The sequence below is a fragment of the Amyelois transitella genome, chromosome 21, assembly GCF_032362555.1.
Source record: "Amyelois transitella isolate CPQ chromosome 21, ilAmyTran1.1, whole genome shotgun sequence".
Taxonomy (NCBI): Eukaryota; Metazoa; Arthropoda; class Insecta; order Lepidoptera; family Pyralidae; genus Amyelois; species Amyelois transitella.
In genome coordinates, this window is record NC_083524.1 from 6,400,173 (window position 1) to 6,424,569 (window position 24,397).

Here is a 24,397-nt window from a genome sequence, read left to right on the forward strand (position 1 = left end):
CTCCAACACAAATTGAAAAGGCAGTACAACTGACTAGCTACTACGCCTTTTCCTGCTTTAAGCATCTCGACCGACACTCTATCACACCCAGCAGCCTTTCCCGCTTTCATACTCTTAAGTGCTTCCACAATTTCGAACATTTCAATTTCGCCTTCCATCTCATTCTCTTTTTCTTCGCTATAGCAGAAATCTTTCTTATTTCCTTCCTTTTTTTCAAATAAACTTTCAAAATAGTCCTTCCATATCTTTAGTACACATTCTTCTCCTTTCACAACGCTACCATCCTGGCATCTGATCCTAGTCAGCTCTTTGGTTATAGTATTTCCTCGGGCTGACCTTACGGATTTCCAGAATACTTTCAGATTTGACTGAAAGAACTTTTATCAAAATCCTCTTTATACTCTTCTTTCTTTCTAATCACAGCTTTCTTAACCAAATCTTTCATTTTCTTATATTCCTTACGTGCTTCATTCACATCTTCATCTATAACCTCTTGCATTCTTCTCTCTCTCTCACTATCACTACATAGTATAAAACAAAGTCGCTATTTTAGTCTGTTTGTCTGTATGCTTAAATCTTTAAAATTACGCAACGGATTTTGATGCGGTTTTTTGTAACAGGTAGAGTGATTCAAGAGGAAGGTTTTTATGTATAATAACATTTATAATTTTGCACCCGTGCGAAATCGGGGCGGGTCGCTAGTATATAATAAAAGCGAAAGTAAGTTCATTTATTTGTTTGTTCTTATCTTCACGCGTTATCTACTGAACGAATCTTTTTGAAATTTTGCATATATATCTATAATTAAACCCTGTAAAAACTAGTTCTCGTGGAATTTGCGAAAAATCTGTATTCTTTTGTAGGTGACGCTAAATTTGCGCATGAAGGTGGCGCTAAATTCGCACGGGTGAAGCTGCGAGTAAAAAGCTAGTCACACCATAAATATAAAGGAATTTTTAGCAAACAAACATCTTGCTCTTATTTGACTTTTCAAACCACTTGATTTTATTTTCAGAGAAAATATATACCTTACTATATTGTTTCACTATTAAAAATGTTTTACTCGACACTCAACGGCCTATAGGTTATGTTTTATATCCGACCATAACCCACTTAAACATAGCCATTAAAACTCGATGTATGTCAAGATTAGGTAGTTTATTTATAACCGATCACAAAAGGCAGGTTCTATTATTTTATTTACATTCTCCAACACGTGCACGCGCATCGCAATCTGATGAAAAACTAGATTCTATTGTGTTAGAATAAATAATTTTTTCCGTCATCGTAACCTGACGCCTATAATTATACCGTAACTGACCTATGTTAACAAGTGCACATACACATAATTACGTATTTATTCCTTACAGGGTAGACAGAGCCAAGCGTCAGAACATTTTGGGATATTTTGATTCTTCTGATTCTTTGTTTTTAGCTGGATGGCTCAAAAATTGGAATGTAAATTTCAAAATAGTGTTAAAGTTTAAAAACCTTTCCCTTGTAATTAGGAGATTTTATTTATGATCAACATATTATTGTATTGTGTTGTAACATGTTCGCTCATATATGTATGTATGTGTTTGTCTGCGGCTGGATTAGAACGTGGACCATTTTTGTAAAGTTTTAACTAACCAGTCGACCAACGACGGTCATTAATAATATCTATGTTGTAAATGAACGAAATCTGAATGATATAAAGACAATTTTATTATTAGCCAGGAATTCTTGTCTTGTGGTTATAGCACATAAAATGTATAGGAATCCCATTTGGAACGGCAGCAAAGCGCTGGAATTTATATAGCGGTTTCTGAGACCGCCGTCTCCTGGCATGCTATGAGGGTCAAAGGGGTGAGGGGGGGGTGAGACGGGGGTAGGGACGTGCCATTTATTTTCGTTAAATAAGGCTTTGTTTTCGGTTTATTTAAGGCTTAAGAACAAACGATTTTTCATACGGAATTCGTAACGTAAATTTTAATGGGAAAGGATTCCGATGGTGTTCTTTTTTTGATAATATTTGTTTTTTAGTAGTGTGGTTCCCGGTACCAATACAAAAAAGAATAGGACCACTCCCTCTCTTTCCATTTTTATATATTTATCATAAATATCGTAAAAGGCGAATAAGGGATAGGCTTACAAACTTGAGATTCCTTTTTAGGCGATGGGCTAGGAACCTGTCACTATTTGAATCTCAATTCTATCATTAAGCCAAATAGCTGAGCGTGGCCTATCAGTCTTTTTAAGACTGTTGGCTCTGTCTTCCCCACAAGGGATATAGACGTGACCATATGTATGTATGTATTAGTAATAGCTACAGCCCCTATAAACCCTGCCTTTTTCTTTAATACAAAGTAGCCTGCTGGTTTTCTCAAGAGCGTCGATGGTTGAATCGGTAATGTGCCCGGTTAAAAATGCATGATGCGCTTAAAAAGATACAGGTTTTAATCCCACCTCGGCCATGTACCAAAACAAAGTCATGTTCATTAGTTTGTATACTAACCGATGCACTTGAGGTGAGGGAAAACTGTACATTCAGACAACTGGATATGTTACCATGATCGATACAATACGGTCCCCCTGTAAAGATCAGGTGGGTACCTCTCAGTGTAAAAACGAGACTTTCCCAAGCCAGTATCCATGGTCAAAAGATTTCCCGGCTTCCTCTCCAGAGTGGTGAGGATGCAACCGGGACTAAAGCCAGGAGGAAAATAAAGATTGTTGGTTTTCTGTAAATTTAATGATAGCTAATTGACTTAAAATTGACGAACGTATCTTGATCAAATTAAGGACGTCCTGGTAAAGGGTCAGGTCAAAAGTACCCGAAACCGCCGAGCTTTCATGAAGAGAGTTATGAATGTGGATGAAGCGAAGGAAGTATGCAGAGATCGTGGCAAGTGGAAAGAGGTAGTCTCTGCCTACCCCTCCGGGAAAGAGGCGTGATTTTATGTATGTAATTGACTAAACAATTATTGAATACGTGTAAAGAGAAAATGCGGACCCGGGCCTGAAGCATTGCGATGGAGAAAACTAATGAGAACACACAAAGATGAGTGATAATTTTAACATTCGAAAGGTAATGATAAGACTAATACATACATACATACATACATATGATCACGTCTTTATGCCTTACGGGGTAGACAGAGCCAACAGTCTTGAAAAGACTGAATGGCCACGCTCAGCCACTTGGCCCAATGATAGAATTGAGTTCAAACAGTGACAGGTTGCCAGCCCATCGCCCAAAAGAGGAATCCCAAGTTTATAATTAAGCCTATCCCTTAGTCGCCTTTTACGACATCCATGGAAACGAGATGGAGTGGTCCTATTCTTTTTTTTATTGGTGCCGGGAACCACACGGCACTGATCATATGACTAATCTACTTTAATAATTTCCAAAAAAAATACAACGCGGTTCGTCACTCTTTAAAAGAACAGATTAACCTTAGAACACAACAAAGGAAGAAATTTAAAGTATTATGTACGTAACACGGCTACTGGGAATATAGAACCGTTCGTCGTTGACCTACCACTGTTTGATATGGCTTCACATTATTACGTTCGAGTTGTTGTATATCATCAGAAGGCATAGGCTTACATACATATAGTCACGTCTATATACATACATAAAGTCACGTCTATATCCCTTGCGAGGTACAGAGCCAACAGTGTTGAAAAGACTCACAGGCCACGTTCAGTTTCATGATAGAATTGAGATTCAAATAGTGACAGGTTGCTAGACCATCACCTACACAAAGAATCCCACAAAAGTTTATGAGCCTTTCTCTAAGTCGCCTTATACGACATCCATGAGAAAGATATGAAGTAGTCCTATTCATAAGTGCTGGGATCCATACGGCACGTCAAATGAAGACGTCGTCATTGTTATAACTACAATGAAACTATAATATGGAACTGAAGGGAAACAAAATAGATTGTACATACATATAATCACGTCTATATCTTTTGCGGGGGTAGACAGGCCAAGAACAGCTGTTAAGCTTAATGAAAGAATTGAGATTCTAATACTGACAGATTGCGTGTCCATTTCCTAAAAGAGTAATCCCAAGAATCACCATCTTTACTAATATTATAAAGCTGAAGAGTTTGTTTGTTTGAACGCGCTAATCTCAGGAACTTCTGGTTCGAATTGAAAAATTATTTTTGTGTTTGCTAGACTATTTATTGAGGAAGGCTGTAGGCTATTTATCATCACGCTGCAACTATAAGGAGCGAAGAAATAATGGAAAATGTGAAAAAAAACGTAGAAAATTATTCACGCTTGAGGGCTTCAATTATGCCCAAAATAACTATTCTACGCGGACGGAGACGCGGGCACAGCTAGTTGTTTATAAAAATATATAAACTCTGGTTCTTATATTTAATTTAACTACTTATTGTTTACTCTGTACACAGTTGAGTCACAATACAATCTATTTGCATATTAATATGCCTATCTTAACTAGACAATAGAAAATAATGGAGGACTGCATCCATTCATGAACTGATAATAATTCATAACGATATACTCGACCTTGATCGGTTTACCTCCTGTTATTATATACAAAGTGATACTATAACAAATAAATGTTACTTTTGATTATAATCGATGCTCTGACGGTGATCAAAAATATTTTGAGAAAACTGGACGTGTGACCATGATCCAATTAAAATTATAATCCCTTGAAATGGTTGAAGAGGTTACATGGGAGTCCCTTCGCGTAAAAAATCTGACTTTCCATTAGTATCTTGTGTTAAATTTAAGATCTATTACAATGGGACTGACATAAAGACCAAAAGATTTTAATTGTTTTGAGTCTTTGAAGTCTTTTAAGTCTCTTTATTATAAAAATATTTAAAAAAAACGAAAATCTGACTTAACCGATTCAGTATGAAACGCAACCGGGAATCACACAGGGGGATAAAGAGTTTTATAAATAACCACACTAGAACCTCATTTGCACACGCCTATTTCAATATCGGGGTTTACAGAGTCAATATATAATACAATAACTCTTTATTGCATCATAATAAATTACAGCAAATTCACAATCGTGTAAAAAAACAGCAGCAAAAGGAAACCTTGACTCTAATGAGGCGAGTGACTCGACTAAGGACTAGTCACCTTTTACGACACCCATATGATAGAGATAGAGTGGTTCTATTCTGTTTTCTATTAGTGCCGGGTACTACACAGCTCTTTACCGTAAAACATTACCTACTTTTCTCTCAAGTATTGCAATGAGTCCTGGGCAAAATCTAAGTATAACACAATATTACCTAAACCTAACCAAGGACTTAAAGACATAGGGTATTGACAAAATACTAATTTACCCTAAGGCACCTTAAGATAAATGTCATAAGGTCCCACATCGTTAATTACGCGAGCTTAAGGGATAAATCAGTCTTAATTATAAGCCGTTATTTATCACCCTTTGAATCTTGAATCTTGCAATAAATTGTAAAGGTAACTCTATTCGTTGTTTTTTTTTTCTAGTAAATATCATGTGGTTTTCGACACTTTAGAATAGAACCACTCCATGTCTTTCCTATGGATATTGTAAAAGGCGACTAAGGAACCCTAGACCTATAAACTTGGGATTCCTCTTGTAAGCCATGGGCTAGCAACCTGTCAGTATTTAAATCTTAATTCCATCATAAAGCCCTAAGCTTTATGTGGCTTTACAGTATTTTAAAGAATTTTGGCTCTATACCCCTGTGTTTCAAACATATTCCAATTCTTTCTTCAGCTGTTTGGATACTGATAAAATTAACTGAATTTTTCCATCAATAATGGTTTAAAATCGGCAACAGTGTCGTGTCAGCTGCACACGCCATTGACAACTTGATTGATGGTCGCAATATTGTAAGTGATGACGGTGATTACACATAGACGTTATAGAAAAACATACATGTGACGGGGTAGACAGACTTGAAATGTGTGAAAGGCCGCTTTCAGATGTATATGGCTTAATGATGGAATTGAGATTTTTTTTTCATTTCAAATTTGAAGGGAAGAGAAAAAGTCAGCGAACCATCTCCAGCCACGAGCTCCTCTCCAAAGAGGTAAGAATGTAACTGCGATTGATGTCAGGAAGAAGAAGAATTATAAAAATAATTTACTTAATATTTGCTTTATATCACGGCTATATCCCTTGCAGGGTAGACAGAGCCAACTGGCATGAAAAGACTAAAAGGCCTCTTTCAGATGTAAGACGAAGATGAAGAAAATTCAATCGAAGAAATCGCAATTCCATCATTAGGAATAGCGATTTCTTCGATTGAATTTTCAGACTGCATGGAAAGCGAAGCAGTCGGCACACCCTATGTTACAGGAAAATTTGTCAGAAAAATGATTAATGATAAAAGAATGTTGCTTACAGTTGCTATAAAAAGGTTGATGGACATGGAGGCTTTGGTTTCAAATCCTACAGCGATCTGTACCAATTTTTTTTTCTGAATTATGAACATTCGTTTCATTCCTCGCCTATGCTCTTACGGTGAGGATAAACATCGTGAGGAAACCTCTGTGTTTCAGACAACGTGTTATCATGATCCGATACGGGCTAGGTTTCTCTGCAAATAAGGCTTCATGAAAAAACCTGACTTTTCCAATCCTGAATAGTCATAGCCGCAGGTAGTGATCGAGTTAAGGAAGCAACTGGTACCTAAATTTTATTTAAATACTAGCTGTGCCCGCGACTTCGTCCGCGTGGAATAGTTATTTTAGCCATCATTGAAGCCTCAACGATGAAGCCCCGTTTTTTTCTCACAATTTCCATTATTTCTTCGCTCCTAATAGTTGCAGCGGGATTTTTTACAATTCGAACTAGTAGTTCCTGAGATTAGCGCGTTCAAACAAACAAATAAACTCTTCAGCTTTATAATATTATAGTATAAATTTCTTTTGTAAAGTAGGTAATGATTTTCTGACATTTTGGTTAGCCTTACCCAATATTTTGGAAACCATCACAAAAATATACCTCATCTTATTTAAGACGAAATCATGGTTAGATAAATTCAACGTCGCATCTCAAAATTTCACGGCACTTTTGCATGATCATTCTCGATAACTTGACGCTTAACGTCAATGTGTTAAAGTTGATATTTGCACGGCACAACCGAAAATTTTGTGGTGAACAGAAATTTTAAGGGGTGATTCAAGCAAATTGTTGTTGACAGAGTAATTTTCGTTTCATTTACCCGATATAAACAGAGTTAGCATATATCTTGATGTTTAATTTGAAGCATCAATATTTTTTCGACAAATAAAAGGTATCGGAAAATGTATGTCTTCGAAAAATATTTACCAAAGAAACTCTACGTGTGTATTTCTATTTAAAAATGAATTGCTTAAATTAAATACGTGTCTAGTACGGTCAGTCGATACTTGAAACGGGGGAATGTCAAAGAAACTGAGTAGTTTATAATTAATGGCAACAAAATTAAATAAATATTTTCTCTTCCATACAAATCGGTTGATCATCTGATCGGTCTTTAGAGATGGAAAAATAAAAATCTTTTGTCATTATGCCGTGTGGGTCCCGGCACCAATAAAAAAAGAATAGGACCACTCCATCTTGTATGTATGTCATAAAAGGCGACTAATGGATAGGCTTCTAAACTTGGAATTCTTCTTTTAGGTGATGGGCTAGCGACCTGTCAATATTTGAATCTCAACTCTATTCTTCAATGTATTAAGCCAAACAGATAAACGTGGCCTATCAGCCTTTTCGAGACTGTTAGCTCTGTCTACCCCGCAAGGGATATAGTCGTGACTATATGTATGTATATATGTAATTATATCACACATATATTTAGGCCAGTTTATCATCATTATTTTGACTATTTATTCATAACATGATCAAATTATTAGTAAGGTTCCCCTACAAAGTGACATAAGTCTGATTGGAGTCGCTTTGTGTAAAATCCTGATTTGCCCAAATATCTTTTGTGGTCACAGATGGACCCCAGGCTCCTCTCCAGAGTGGCGAAGAGAACATCGAGACTTTTGTCAAGATGTTGATAACAATAAACTAATTTATAGTTCAATCAATCTATGGAAACTTTATCTAAGATTAAATCGAAATCCAAGGAAGCCTTCCTAATAGACATTATTTAAAATAAAGGTCACAAGAAGGCATTATCTGAGCCATTATCTATCCAAAAGCCATAACGGAACATTGGGCACGAAATAGGATCGTTTAGAGTCAACGATATAGTTCTTTACGTGAAACTTTTATGTATTAACATTCATTACTCTGAGCTATTGAGCAATAAAAATGACATTATATTTACTCGTATTTACGGCGTCTAGAAAGTTATTACGTAGGTATTTTCATGAGAAGTTTGCGAACAGTCAGAAAAACATGTGATTTTGTTGTGCTCGTTGATTTGTGTTGTGACTATCTGACCTACAACATAGTACAATCCATGGTCAGAACTTTAAAGAGGTCTCGAAATGAAATTGTAAATAAGTAAAAAAAAGCATGATGTCATTAGATTTTTTTTTTACATTTCTGTTCTGTACGTAATCCTGATAAAAATTTGTACTTTCCTAATAAATTCTTTTATATAGATAGATAGATAAAAGTTTTATTCACTATCACAATACATTTGTTGGACACATATATAATTAACAGTAATAAACAATGTGAATGTGCAAAGTGCATGTATGTACCACAAACAATGATACTGATGAGTGACACCACAAATAATGATCTTGTACATACATAAAATAAATATAAGTAAGCGAAAAGAAATATAACAGAAAAAAAAATTAAAAATTCCTTCTAGTGAAGGTATACCTCAAATTTTCTACCGTTTATTATTTGCGCTCCCTTCACACCAATTCTCTCTTCACAAATAACAGCCAAGAATGAATAAATTTCCCTCCATTCATGTCATATTCATACAACGAATATTACCTTTCCATTGTCATAGCGAAATCACTCGCTTTGCCAAATGCGGTGTCAAACCGTTGCGGCCATCTTTACAAAGAGGGTACTGACTGACTGACTGATAGACTAAACCTTTGGGTCTAGAATAAATAAATAAATATAAACGGGACAAATTACACAGAATGATTCAGCCTCAAAGTAAGCTCGAAACTTGTGTTACGAGATACTAACTCAACGATACTATATTTTACAATAAATACTTAAATAGATTCAAGGCCCAGGCCAATCAGAGAAAGTTCGTTTCTTATCATGCCCTGGCCGGGATCTAGAGGTTCTAACTTTCAAGGTTTCTTATGTGGTCCTCCTCCTTGAGTCTATTGCTCACTGCTGAGAGTGATGTGCCCAATCTTATTTCATCACAGTCTCTTTCCGTCTGCAGCGATCTTTTGATAGGTACAATGCATTAGAGAACTTTGTCTTGACATGATCTTTCATGTGGTCTAAGGTCGCACTAATTGGCGGCCTCTGTGGCGCAGCGGTAATGTGCTAGTCTGTGTCATTGAGGATCTCGGATTCGAATCCCGGCTAGGGCATGTTGAGAAACTAACTTTATTTGGTTGGCCTGGGTCTTGTTTGTTTATTTCTATAAGTATTTATTATTAAATATTGTATCGTTGAGTTTGTATCTTGTAACAAAAGTTCCGAACCTCCTTCGAGGCTAATTCAATCTGTGTAATATGATTGTGCTGTATATGATTATTTATTTATTTATTGTACAGAGTAACCGCGGAAGGGTGATTTAACGGAATTTCCCGCCTTACCTGGGCGAATCTGCGAAATTGTAGTATCAGTTTAAACCGACACAGCTTGATTTACACAAATATAAAACTACTGATCGTGGTAAAATTTAATATAAAAAAATAGTTAAACATAGTCCTACCTAAAAATTTATCCCCATCCAGTCATTCATTTTATTTGCTAGGTGCCCCACTTATTACGTCTTAATCCGCTGGGATATTAAAGTGACTTTCATTTATATGTGCTGTATGGTTGTAGACATACTATTTGTCCTTAAGTATATTTTCCTTAAAATTAAGTGAGTCATTGACTGTGAGTGAAAGTGAATAGATTGTATATCATATACTATCAGGATTCAAATATTTTTTTCTTTCAAGTGCGTAGTCCTAAAATGATACCAGATTGCTTGATTTTCCATGGAAACCAAACCTACCCATTTTCTAGAGCTATTTTATGCGACCCAAACCCTTCTATTACAATGGCCATTTTGTGTGACGACCATTTTATTGTGGTGATTTTTTTCATTCCCGATCCCAAAATATATAAATATAGTTCATAAAAATCTAACTGAACAATATCGGAAAATGAAGTTGGGAAGTTAAGAATGAATGAAAGAATAGAAGAAAAATTATCAAATTTCTTTTTCATACCATTTTATTATTGATTGTAGTTAGAGATTAATCTGTAGACGGGCGTAACAAAACGAATGTGTTATAGAGTGAACGTAGAAGATACAGTAGTACTTTTTGGTAATTTTGTCGACTGTAAATAAAATAATTGTAATAGTAAATATGCTTAAAGAAAAAAGATTCAAAATGTCGTTTTAAAAAATAGCAACAGCCACATCCTATGTTTCTCTCTCAAACTAACTAAAACCTAAACAACATTAATTAAATAAACAAGCTCATAATTAAAACCAGTGACAGAGTGTCGTGTACGTGACAAACTTTTGGATGATTTTTTCCAGTCAAAAACAAGCCTCAAAAGAAAAGCTGAAATTAAAGTGGTTATAGGCTACGTAGGTCGTCAAAAAGCTATTACGAGACAGGAAAGGTGTCAGGAAAAAGACGTTGACAAAATGACATCACGGAGACCGTTTGCAGATAATTAAGTTAGGAGCTAATCTGTTTTTTAAGTGTCGAGTAAATCAGTGTCGTTAATTCAATACATTATCTAATGGAGTGCTGATTTGATTTTGTTTCAGTACTTTCTTATCATTTATATTCGTGAAATAATAAACAGTCTTCCTTGTTGTTCTAAAGCTTAAGAGAGCATGTTTGATATTTACATGCCATAAAAACATTGGTTGCGTCTTTCTAGGCTATCTATGCCAGATTAAAAGAAGATATCTTGTGAATAATAAAATGAACTTATAGGTGCTTAAACTAGGTATCTTGCGATTTTATTACTGCTTTCTGAAATACCATAACGATACATGGTAGCTTGCCAACTGACCATTGCAAAACATTTCGTTCTCGTATGCCCAAAAATTGGAATTTGGACTTACGCCAGGACGCGTAAAAATATTCGGGATTAATATTAAAATTTCAATTTCCGGCCATTTTGCATTTTTATTCTGCTGCTTTTTATATCTTCTGTAATAAGTGTAAACTAAATTTAGAATTTTCATCAGTAATTGAGTGCCTTAATTAAAAATATTTCAAACCATTAATTAAAAAATGTTACAACCATTTTTGATGCGCGTTTATTTATCATCTTCTTCCTCCTGGCTGTAAGGATACAGCTCTGAAGATGATCCCTGGGTATGCTTTTGACCAAGGATCCTGGTCTAAAACATACCCAAGTTTGGAAACATAACTTCGAAAATAGTCATTGGTAGGTACATGGCTGAGGTGGGATTCGAACCTGTGCCTTTCTGCGCAACACGCATTTTAACCAAGCATGTATTCCGATTGGACCACTGATGCTCTTTTATTTATCATGTACTGTGTAAATCATATTATGAAATCCTCCTTCTAATTTGCTAGAAATACTCCCTTGCTTATTGCTTAACAATTTTTAAAAGGTTTACCCTATACAAAAAACAATATACACATACACTTTATATAAGTTTATTTTCTTTATAAATATCTAATTGTACATACTGCAAGTAATCACAAACTCATCCAGATAAACGTATTACCGCTTCAGGAAGCTCCACTAATAAATGAACCAATGAGATTACAGATTCAGTATCACGTTCGACCAAAGTTCTTAAACTAGATCACACCTACACAAATTGGTCGTACGTATCTGACCTAGATGATTTTATCGGATATTCAGCCTCAGATATGTAAATTTGGTGGAATGCGAGCTTTGAAGTGAACGCGGTGAAATTTTGAATTTAAATAAATATGGAAAGGAAACGACGCGAATTCCTTATCAACAAATTCTGGGAAAATATTTTGGGGCTACCAAATGTGAAATGCTAGAAGGGACAGCATGAAATAAAAAATTGTGTTGTCTTATATGAATAACACCACAAACTATTTGAATTTAAGAATACGTTGTTTTTGTACAAGGTTACAGCAAGTACCTAGTTGGAAACATTTTGTTTTTACTAAATACTTAAAGTATCTTGCATCTTTATTTCTCTTTGCAGAACCGAGATAGCATTAGTCTTAGCCTTTGTCTAAGACTTGAGAATAAATTGAATGTATTTTTATGCGGCGTTGCATTACTTATTCATATAGGCATTTACTTGATGAATTTATTTCTTTCTTTATAAAAGCGATACATAGCACCTAGAATTACTTGTTCGTTTGTTTATTTCAGATTGTTTATATAAGCTATTTATATAACGTTAAATATGAGCATTGAGTATCTTTTAATATAATCCAACTGCACATGATAATTATGTTTACTTTATTTGCCGTGCCGTTACATTCGTAAGAGCTGATAAAGGAATAAAGTACTTATTCACTTATATAACAACAATCCCGGGATTCATCCCAAGACTCAAAAAACGATAGGATTATTGGATATGACTCCAAGTTTGATTTTGATTCAAATATAAGTAGCACCTTTGTACTGTAATAAATGCTCCTGTATATAATTTTGTGTACATAAATAAAAAATTATAAATAAAATAGAATATCTTCATCTCTTTCGAACTCTGGCCAGCTTTAATGATGAAATGGATGGATAAAATGGAAATGGCCGGATGAAATACATATCCAGGTCAGATTTCCTAGTAAATTCCATTTACGGCCATTCTACCATTAAAAGCGCAAAAAATCCCTTAGAAAAAGCTCCGCGCCAGTTTTTATGCAACGTTTATTTTTGTACATTTTGTTTCTGATATAAGTATTAAAAAACCTCTACATATTTTTACGGAGAATTTGTAAATTAATCGGAGCTCCAGTTTCTTTTTAAAGTTATGATAACGCAAAAACAAGGTAAGTGAAGCAATACTGTTAAAATTTTAAGTTACGTTAATGAAATATCAACAAAAAAAAAAGAACACAAGCTACAAGAAAAAAATCTAATTGCAACAGAAAAAGTCTTTACAATCTTAAATCGTAACGAATAAACAAAAAAAAAATTGCATTTGCTACCAAATTGATACTTTTTTAATGAATCAATTTACCCTTTTTGTTTTCATAATGTCAGACTGCGTCTCTCTTATCTCTAACAACACTAATTCTTTTGCGTTTAGGGTTAAAAGTAAAATTTATTTCTATTTCTGCAGAAAACGATTCTACAACGCATCGCAATCCGACGTCGGACCAAATAAATATTTTAGTTCTAACCGCTGCTGGGAATCCCGCGGTAGAAATTTTCCAGTTGTGAGTTTCAAAATTATGGCTCCGTGGAGACCGTAAAACTAGAATTATGTGGGTGATGAAAATACTTGGAAATTTTTCTAAAGAATATTTGTTATTTGATTCATCTTATTTGATGGTGAATCCTGCAAAATAACAGCTATTTATAGAATGTGGAACATAAAAAAAGCCGAATACATTTCGGAGGCACCAATGGATATATAATTGAAAATGTCAAAAACGATCATAAGAGATCATGTTGGAAAACTACGACACTAATATGAAAGCTTAAATAAAACAATATATACATAAGATACCTAATAACAGCTATGAAGTAAAAAATCTGCCACAACCAAAACGTACAGTGGTAATTACTTTTTGGTGTGCTAACTAACTAACTAGTGAGTTAGCACTAGTTTTTATATCAAATCCTCCATTATGCCCATGAAAGCATAACACCAGGTTACAGTTAGTTTCATATACCCCGCTGATTATGCAGTTAATTCGCAATAACTGCAACTGGGTCGACAGTTCGCAAACAATTATGGACGATACCCACAGTGCAGTTTCAAATTGTTTACCGATGAAAAACTTCATCGTAACAACATTTTTAATAATGCAAACAGGAGTGTTTTTACTTCATTATAATTAAAAATGTTTATAACACTGGTGCTTAAATCGATCATTTTGTTTTATTAACCATGTTTATTAAACGGACAAAAAAAGTAGTCATAAGTAAGACGTATGTGCAAATCTGATAGGTCATATAAGAAGTGTAAAGTCTATCTGTCACTATTTGAATCTCAATTCCATCATTAAGCCAAGCCAAGCTGTATGTGGCCTGTCACTCTTTTCAAGACTGTTATCTATGTATAGCCCGCAAGGGATATAGACGTGACTATATATATGTATGCATTCACAATTCAATCTACTCAAATAGTGACAAAATTACCTATTGGCACTTATATCACATCTACTTTTACGAAATCAATGCACATCTACGCCACTAAACTATTTTCGCTACAATAAGCAGTTACTAGTATTATTTGTAGGAATCAAATTAGAAAAGATTCTCGAAAATTCCTACAGGAAAAATGTTCAAGAGCCGGTAGGAAATTAAGTTACAAATCATTCATAGTTCGACAGTTAGCAAACATTTGCCGATCAACATTTAGCTTTTCGATGAAAAACTGTAACAACTTAACTAAGTTTCATAATAATGTAGCCAATATTTCGACCTTTAATGCCAGGAAAGTTTTAATACGGTTTGTTCATGAAAATAATGTAGTTATATATGAAACAACTCTGGGGGAATAACATGTTATTAACAGCACAGTGAATTTGGTCGGGGAATGGGATTTTGCATTAAATAAATGTAAAAGGGAAAAGTTTCGGAGAATAGATGGATGAGTAATTTTTACTTGTTAACCGACTTCAAAAAAGAAAGAGGTGGTTCTCAATTCGACCGCATTTTTTATAAGTACTCTAAGGTAATCTCCACATGTTCCAATCGTCTTACTCCTGACTTTAAGTTGACTATAAAAGAATACAGGTTTTTCGCAATCCCAGGGGAATATTGGTTTTTACTGAAATGAAAAGCACCGTATGTCATTCTCCAAACTCATAAATGATATGATTTAAACGACGTGATATATCTAATTAAATTACTTATTAAGAAGATTAATTCAAATGGTCACCCGTAAAGAGATAACAAACAAAATAAAAAACTTACTTTCGCATTTATACGAGTAATATTAGTAAGAATATAGTTTGTGATATAATTTGTGCTTGTGATATAATTTGTTACGAAACTTTACATGTATGTTTTTTAGACATTTAAAAAGTGAAATTACCGCCTTACCTTCGCCTCACATTTAAAATTACACAATATTACATACCGAAATATGTGATTAAATGTAAACTGCTTCGTTTGTAATAAAAATTAATGCAGCAGAATACACGCGAGTTATTTAGTCACGAAATGTAAAAGTCCAGAGCAACATTGTACCTACACTAAATTTTTATGCGAATCGCAAAATTTTATTATTGATAATGTATTTATAATCTTCCCCCTACAATTTACCTTTATGTTTTTTTTACATACATATAGTCACATCTATATCCTTTGCGGAGTAGACAGAGTCAACATTCAAGATTCAAATAGTGAGAGGTTGCGAGCCCATTGCCTGCAAGAATAATTCTTTATTAGAATGTTTTCTTTTTTGATAAGTAAAATAGGACCTCTTCTTTTCTTTGGGTCTTTATTCGCCAAAAATATCAAAGTAACAAATGTGCCTCTGCCTACCCCTCCTGAAAGGAGGCGTGACTTTATGTATATATGTAAATAGGTTAATCAAATCAGACAAACAACTGACTAAAAACCACATTAAATATTTTTTTACATGAAGTAATCATTTTAATCCCAAGCATCATTAAGCCATACAGCTGAACGAGGCCTTTCAGTATTTTTAATACTATTGGCTCTGTCTACCCCGCAAGGGATATTGAAGTGATTATCAATTAGTCAATGTATCATGAAGGGCCTTTTAAAGATCAGTATCCAGCACCTGGTTGGACCGCGACAGACGAAAGGAAATCCTCAGAAAGAAAATGAATACGACTCACAGAGAAGAAGAGAGAGAATGTATGCAATATGGTACATACATATATGTAGTAAAAATCAGCTTCTATCCTCTACCTATTTAAGAAGAGCATATTTTTCTCATGCAAAAAGTCTAGTAGTAGTCAGTAATCTATTCATATAAATTCACTTTCTCTTTTAAAATTTAAATTGGGATAGTTTGGATGTTTCCAAGATTTATTTTCTAAAATTATGACCTGAATAGACTCCGCAAAGAATTCTTCAAAGCTTTTCTGAATTGCCAAAAAAAATGTTGAAGAATATTCGTGGTCTTTCGCGATTCTATTGAGAGCAAAATTCAAAGGATAATGAATTTTATCCAATACTAGACGTTATTGGAAGTTGAATAAAAACCCATTGATTTATCGCGATTAAGCACGCTTATATTAAAAATTTGGGACGGTGCCCGTAAAAATTGTATGCATAATATTTTATGAGAAACTTTGGTAAGTAAGCTTTTTATCGTTCCAATTAAATTTTTTGCTTTCAGTACATACATACATATTGTTCACGCGTCTTTCCTACAGTGTTAGGCGGAGACTATAGATCTATTCGTTTGCATCATTTTTTTATTATTATTATTTATTTATACATTTACTAGCTTTTGCCCGCGGCTTCGCCCGCGCAAATGTATTTTAGATTATAAGGATATGCCATAAAATTTCACCCATTTTTTAATCCCGTATCGTGCGGGACTGTTTTAAGTTAATATTTGATTTAAATTCATAATGGCTTCTCCCGTCTTGTCCCGTCTCTTCTCGTTCTGTTCCGTCCCGTCCCAAACTGCTGTGTCTCGTCCTGCCCCGTCCAGTCCTATCCTGTCCCATCCCATCCTATTTAGTGCCATCCTGCTTTCCGCAACTGATACGATTTTTTTACTAACCAATATTTAAGACTTCTCGCACTTCGACGCCCATCAGAAAACGAAGTTTCATACAAACTTCCAACCCTCATTTTTCGCCCTTAAGATGCAGTTTTCAAAATCCAATGTTTTAATGATTATTTCATACTAACCAAAATTTAATTCTAAAATTTCATGTGCCCAACGTTAAAATTGTCGAAATTTCATACAAATTTACAACCCCTATTTCACCGCGATAGGAATGCAATTTTTTAAATCTTATTACTGTATTCGATTTTTTTACGTCTGTCAGTTCGTTTGTCCGCTCACCCATCCTCCTGTCACCAGGCGTGTCTCATGATAGCTAGACAGGTGACATTTTCACAGATCATAAATTTCGGTTGACGTTAAAATAAAAATACTAAAACTACCATACACATAAACATACCAAATTTCATCAAAATCGGTCTAGATAGGCTGTAAAAGCGGAACGATGATTCACCCCCCTTTAACTGTTTTGGAGGTTATTTTTTGAAAAAAAAAGTAGCCTATGTTTGAACGCGTATCTTAATCTATATGCATTTCAAATTTCATTAAAATCGGTTCAGCGGTTCAGGCGTGAAAGCCGAACGATGATTTTCATACAAACTTTCACCCCCCCATTTGACTTTTTTGGAGGTCGATTTTAGAAAAAAAGTAGCCTATGTTTGAACGCGTATATCTATATGCATTTCAAATTTCATTAAAATCGGTTCAGCTGTTCAGGCGTGAAAGCCGAACGATGATTTTCATACAAACTTTCACCCCCCATTTGACTTTTTTGGAGGTCGATTTTCGAAAAAAAGTAGCCTTTGTTTGAACGCGATTCTTAAACTATATACATATTAAATTTCATCAAAATCAGTCCAGCGGTTCAGGTGTGAAAGCGGAACGATGATTTGGAATACTTTGGGGGTCGATTTTTGAAAAAAAAAATAGCCTGTGTTTGAACGCGGGTCTTAAACTATATAAATACCAAATGTCATCAAAATCGGTTCAGCGGGTCAGGCGTGAAAGCGGAACGATGATTTTCATACAAACTTTCACCCCCCCATTTGAGTATTTTGGGGGTCGATTTTTGAAAAAAAAACGTAGCCTATGTTTGAACGCGGGTTTTAAACTAAATACATACCAAATTTCATCAAAATTGGTTCAGTGGTTCAGGCGTGAAAGCGGAACGATGATTTTCATACAAACTTTCAATCCCCCATTTGACTATTTAGGGGGTCGATTTTTCAAAAAAAACGTAGCCTTTACTTGAACGCGGGTCTTTAACTATATAAATACCAAATTTCATCAAAATCGGTTCAGCGGGTCAGGCGTGAAAGCGGAACGATGATTTTCATACAAACTTTCATCCCCCCATTTGAGTATTTTGGGGGTCGAATTTTGAAAAAAAACGTAGCCTATGTTTGAACGCGGGTTTTAAACTATATACATACCAAATATCATCAAAATTGGTTCAGCGGTTCAGGCGTGAAAGCGGAACGATGATTTTCATACAAACTTTCAATCCCCCATTTGACTATTTAGGGGGTCGATTTTTGAAAAAAAAAGTAGCCTATGTTTGAACGCGGGTCTTTAACTATATACATACCAAATTTCATTATAATCGGTTCAGCGGTTCAAGCGTGAAAGCGGAACGATGATTTTCATACAAACTTTCAACCCCCCATTTGACAATTTTGGGGGTCGATTTTTGAAAAAAAAAGTAGCCTATGTTTGAACGCGGGTTTTAAACTATATACATACCAAATTTCATCAAAATCGGTTCAGTGGTTCGGCCGTGAAAGAGGAACAGACAGACAGACAGACAGACAGACAGACAGACTTTCGCATTTATAATATTAGTACGGATGTACATCAAGAAAAAAAAAAAGAACTTAAACTAAAGAGAAATTCAGTAAAATCCTTTTATGCCAGCCCATCGCTTAGGCCTAACCTAGCATGAAAACGTTCCAAATTTAATAAAGTAGTACATACTAGTAATAATATCTACATATTAGTAATACATACTACATACTAGTAATGGTACATCTGCAATTCTAATAATATAGATGTCGATATTCTAATAGTGTTACATGTAACATCTTCGCCTTCATCGTCAGTTATCATCAGGTGAGATGGAAGATAAATGCCTAATCCAATAAAGAATATAAACAGCTGAACGAATCTCTTCAAGACTTTTGGCTTTGTCTACCCCGCAGAGATGAAAACGTTACTTTATGTATGTGTGTAATTTAAAAAAGAACTATTAATGCACTTGATAAATAAACACTCTATTATTGAGATCGTCATGTAAAAAGGGGAGATACATTCAATTTTTTACACAGATAAAAGAATACTACAGTCAACCCTCGTTTTCAGCCTTTATTGGGCACTTCTCGCTTTAATATTTTCCACCATGTCAGACTGTGGGTGCGTGACACGCGTTTTTATTGGTCCAAGTGTTCTTTTTTACTCGTTTTTACTTTTGACCGACCTAAAAAGGCGTACTGACGTAATAGAGTAATGCGATATGCGTAGGATGTGCGAGAATTTTACATTAGATTAAGGAAAACTCTATCTTTTCCCTGGATATATAAGGTGATAGTAGCAATAGTAGTATTGTCACATAGTAAAATCCTTTATCCTTTAACGTAATAATTTTTTTTATAATATCGTTTCTGAAAACGGTTTTTGCAATTTCATTGATTTCTGATCTCTGGTCTGAAAGAAAATGCTTTTTCTATATTTTTACCCAATCTCTATTAAAGTCTTAAGATGTCGTGTCGAAGACTCATCAACTTTGTCAAGTTTACAAAAACCTAACTAAATTTTTATTATTCCTCTTTTATCTTTTGAATAGACTGCGACAGAAGGCATTTGCGTCGAGTGTATTTTTTTTATAAAAAATAAACAAAATGTTTACTCCAAAAGTGCCGTAGTATTAATATCGTCTCCTCATATCTTTAAGCGAACCCTGGGCCCCTTAATTTAATTGTGGAAGGTACAACCAGGAACACACAAAACTTATAGAAATACCTGTCTATAAATACTTCTTTGATTAGTCAATGTTCAAGATAATTCGTCCAAATACATACATACATACATATAGTCACGTCTTTATCCCTTGCGGGGTAGACAGAGCCAACAGTCTTAAAGACTGAATGGCCACATTCAGCTATTTGGCTTAATGATAGAATTGAGATTCAAATAGTGACAGGTTGCTAGCCCATCGCCTAAAAAAGAATCCCAAGTTTGTAAGCCTATCCATTAGTCGCCTTTTACGACATCCACGGGAAAGAGATGGAGTGGTCCTATTCTTTTTTGTATTGGTGCCGGTAACCACACGGTCCAAATTTCGGACAATTTTACGCTAAAGCTGTTAAGTACGCGTATAAACATATCATCAAAATAGCCGAAAGTTCCCCCTACACTAAATCTTCGTGTGAAAAGCAACATGTCTTCACAAAGACGTACAAAATATCTTAGATCTCGGACTGCCGACGCTACTAAAATATAGGGTTACCAACAGTCCAATTTTTCCCGAATCTATCGCATTTTGAAGACTACCGGAAAATAAACAAGTTAATTTTTCCAGATAGAAAGAAAATTGAAACAGGATCATGAACTTGGGATTCTTTATTGAAGTGTCAACCTGTCACTATTTTAATCTACATTCCATCAGTATATACAGTTGAATCTGGTCCTACCTTTTAGCCATTTTGAGACTGTTGGTCCTGACTATCCCTTAAGGGATAAATACGTGATTGATATGTTTGTATAATTTGTTCATAAATCAAACGGTTAAACTTAAGGCGACTTTTCAATTGCCTTAGAAATAAGAAGTTACCAATCCTTCTGCCTGGGGCTTCATTTCCGTGGGAATTTCCAAAAATGGAGCTTATATTTAACTTTGGATTAATAGCATTCCTAAAAAAAATATCAAAGGCGCTTTAGTCTTGAAAGCACTACAGATTCTCACTATAAATGTGAAAGTCCGTAGTGCTATAAAGTTGTATATTAGCATGGAAAGTACGGGGAGTTGGCTACCCTATTATGATAAATCGTGGGTAATGTTGCGTAGGCCTGTTCTCAAACTGAATTCTTATCTCAGTTCTCGGACCTTTAACGTAACTAGAATTTTGGCCAGGGTGTACCTTTAATATATATTTATATACATATAATCACGTCTTAATATCTCACGGGGTACACAGGGCCAACAGTCCTTAGAAGGCTGAAAGGCCTCGTTCAGCTGTCTGGCTTAGTTATGGAATTGAGATTCAAATAGTGACAGTTTGTAAGGCCATCGCCTACAACAAGAATCCCATCCAGCCCCAAGAGCTTTATTAGCCTATCCCTGAGTCGCCTATTACTACATCCATGGGAGAGATATGAAGAGGAAACAATCAAAAAATAAATTAATTGCTTTAGTATTTATGATATAAGTTGGGATTCCCACGCCAGAGGTTTACGGTGCAAGAACTAGTTTTATTCTAAAAGTAAATCTGACTACTGAATTAATCAACCGATTTTGTTTGAAAAATAAATTTGCATACAGAAGTTTATAGGCCATGCACAATTTAATATTAAAAAATACATAAAATATTCATACTACAGTTTCGAACAATAAATGCACAGTTTTGATAGATTTTTTAGACTATTTTTGCTAAAATTGTTCTTGTCTCCATGATAAGGGATTTTTATGAACTAGAAATATAATTACAAAATTTAGGGTCCTGGTGCCTTATGATCGCACACATCAATGTTTAAAAAAACTTCATATTTACAACGTCCCAAATGAATTAATAAAATATACTAATGTTACCTTTCTAAATGTCATATATTTTTTAACTTTTACTTGGTAATTAGCGCTCTTACCAAATAATTCAATAAATAATTCGATAAATAAAGGTATAAGTTATGTTAAAAATTAAGTTTGTTTTTTTCTTTCTCTCGAATATATATTTTTTTTCAAATAAACTTTAAACAATGCATAAAAAAACTACAAATAAATCCAATTATAAAACAAACCTTGTTGATGGCCAGGACTATGCGGGAAGCCACAGAAATTTTTCAAAAATAGAACAGTCAACACAGCACAAGGGGATCAAAATTTAAATTTAGAATCGGCGCACATGCACACAAATTTTAAACAAGCACAGTTCGGAACGCGAGTTTCGTAGCGGCACAGACGTAACCTCCGTAGCGCGCTCTACGAATTACTGCTACGTGGGAACAAAATTTGTTCAGCCGATGTGCGCACGCCTAAAACGTAGTGTGCGACTGCCCTAAATGCTGTATAAGGAAGTCGGACGACTTATGCTTGGATTTTCGAAGATTTGCTTCAGTAAGTGTTGTTCTTTCTTTTGTTTTGTTCTGTTGGTTGCACTTTGCTTTCAGACAAAGTATTGAAAACAATACAAGATTCTGGTTCAATAAAATAGATAAGTGCATCTATGTTATATTTGAGCGAGTACTGAGTAACACACATATAATCACGTCTTTATCCCTTGCTGGGTATACAGAGCCAGCAGTCTTTAAAAGACTGAAAGACCAGGTTCAGATGTATGCCTAAATGATGGCGCAGCGCCTACAAGATAAATCCCAAGTTTATTAGCCTTTCCCTTAGTCGCCTTTTACGACATCCATGGAAAAGATATGGAGTGGTGCGTTTCTTAAGTGACTGGAACTACACGGCACATTCTATTTAACTAAATAATAAAGAATATGTATTGTAACACAGTGACTAAATAAGGCTTGACGAACACATGTCAGCAAAACATAATTGGATTATTATTTATCTTCACATTTCCCCTTGTACACGCGCCCTAAGCGTTTGATAAATATTATTATGATTACATTACATATATGATATAATCACATGTTATATGTCACATAAAATCAGAATTAATCTTATTATTTCCATTGCTTTGTATGTTTTCTTATTTGATTTGGCTCTGTTCGGCCGCTTACTAAATATATCTATGTTGTCTATCTAAACTATGTTGTCTACCTTATATATAAAATTCTCGTGTCACAATGTTCGTTCCCGTACTCCTCCGAAACGGCTTGACCGATTCTCATAAAATTTTGTGAGCATATTGAGTAGGTTTAAGAATCGGCTTAATCGAATAGTGATAAGGGTTGTCCAACCCTAAATTCTTTTTTAATAAGGAATTACTTAAAAATTTATTTGTCAAAACAATGTTTGCTGGGACAGCTAGTATATATATATTACTGAGTGACTGACTGACAAACAATCTAGGTCTGCACTATAAGATACGAATCCCCGCGGGATGGAAAATTAAAGGGGTTTATCACTTAATGCGAGCAAGCGTCCTCTGATATACTAAAATGGTGTACAGTTCAAACTAATCAGAAATTTACATACAGTTGAATATATCGTAAAACCTCACTATTATTGCAAAGCCCTGTGATACGCCGATACGGCGGACTATTTTCAATGGATTAAATTATATTCGTAGACCAGATTTAACACAACCTTGTTATTACTGAGCGTAAAGATGTGGCCTTGATTATGGTTAGGCATTTTTACCAATAGTATTATTAATTAAAAAAAAAATGACAAATACACTGACAAAAATTGTTTCATCCGTTTGTGAGCTATGATGGAACAGACAAACATACAGACGCGTCAAACTTATAACAATCCTCTTGTTTGGTCGTTGGTTAAAAATTGGGCGAAAGCGTGATAAGGGGAATGTTGTGTTATGACTTATGAAAGAAGATATGGTGGTGGTTCATCAGTTTCTTATTTAAATTATCTAAGTGTACATGAAAATTGTGATTAATGTGGACGAAGCAAAAAAATGTAGTAAGTAAGAGGGATGTCGGCAGGCAAAAAGATACACTCTTTTTAACATATTCGGTAAAGAGTCGTGATTTTATGTATGTAGCTATATATAATATAGCGCGTAGGGTGGGCAGTAATTTTTTATTTATTTATATATTTATGTACATCAAGGAAAATAATAATAAAGAGAAATTAAGTATAAGAGCACTACTTATTTCTATAGAAATTTCTTTCAGCAGGCCCACGACAGGAAAGGCATTTTAATAAGATTGTATCATCTATTTTCTTATCCACACTAATAATAAAGAGGAAAGATTTGTATTTTTGTATGTTTGTGTGGAATAAACTCAAAAACTACTGGTCCGATTTTGATAAAATTTGGCACAGATATAGAATAGACCTTCAAAAGTGACATAGGCATAAATTTGTTTTGAAATAAATTAGTTTTCAGGTAGATTATTCAACATTCATAAAGTAATCCAGGAAAAAAAGCGCTACCGAACTCTTTCCGTGCGTGCGCTGGATCCACTGTTGATTATACAGACATACAAGGTATTACAAAAATAAAGGTTTTTTGCAGATCTATAAAAAAGTCCGCGACACGATATATCTAACTTCTAT

The 24,397-nt window shown here is 34.7% G+C and overlaps 1 protein-coding gene across 1 annotated transcript in view; it reads right to left on the reverse strand.

Moving 5' to 3' along the window:
* The window catches only part of LOC106135572 (head-specific guanylate cyclase), an 82,504-nt gene extending 60,372 nt beyond the window's left edge, over nt 1-22,132 (reverse strand). The window contains exon 1 of the mRNA XM_060950349.1: nt 21,994-22,132. The gene's annotated coding sequence lies outside the window, so the exon portion shown is untranslated. The remainder of the gene's footprint in view (nt 1-21,993) is intronic.
* Between the last annotated feature and the right edge of the window lie 2,265 nt (nt 22,133-24,397).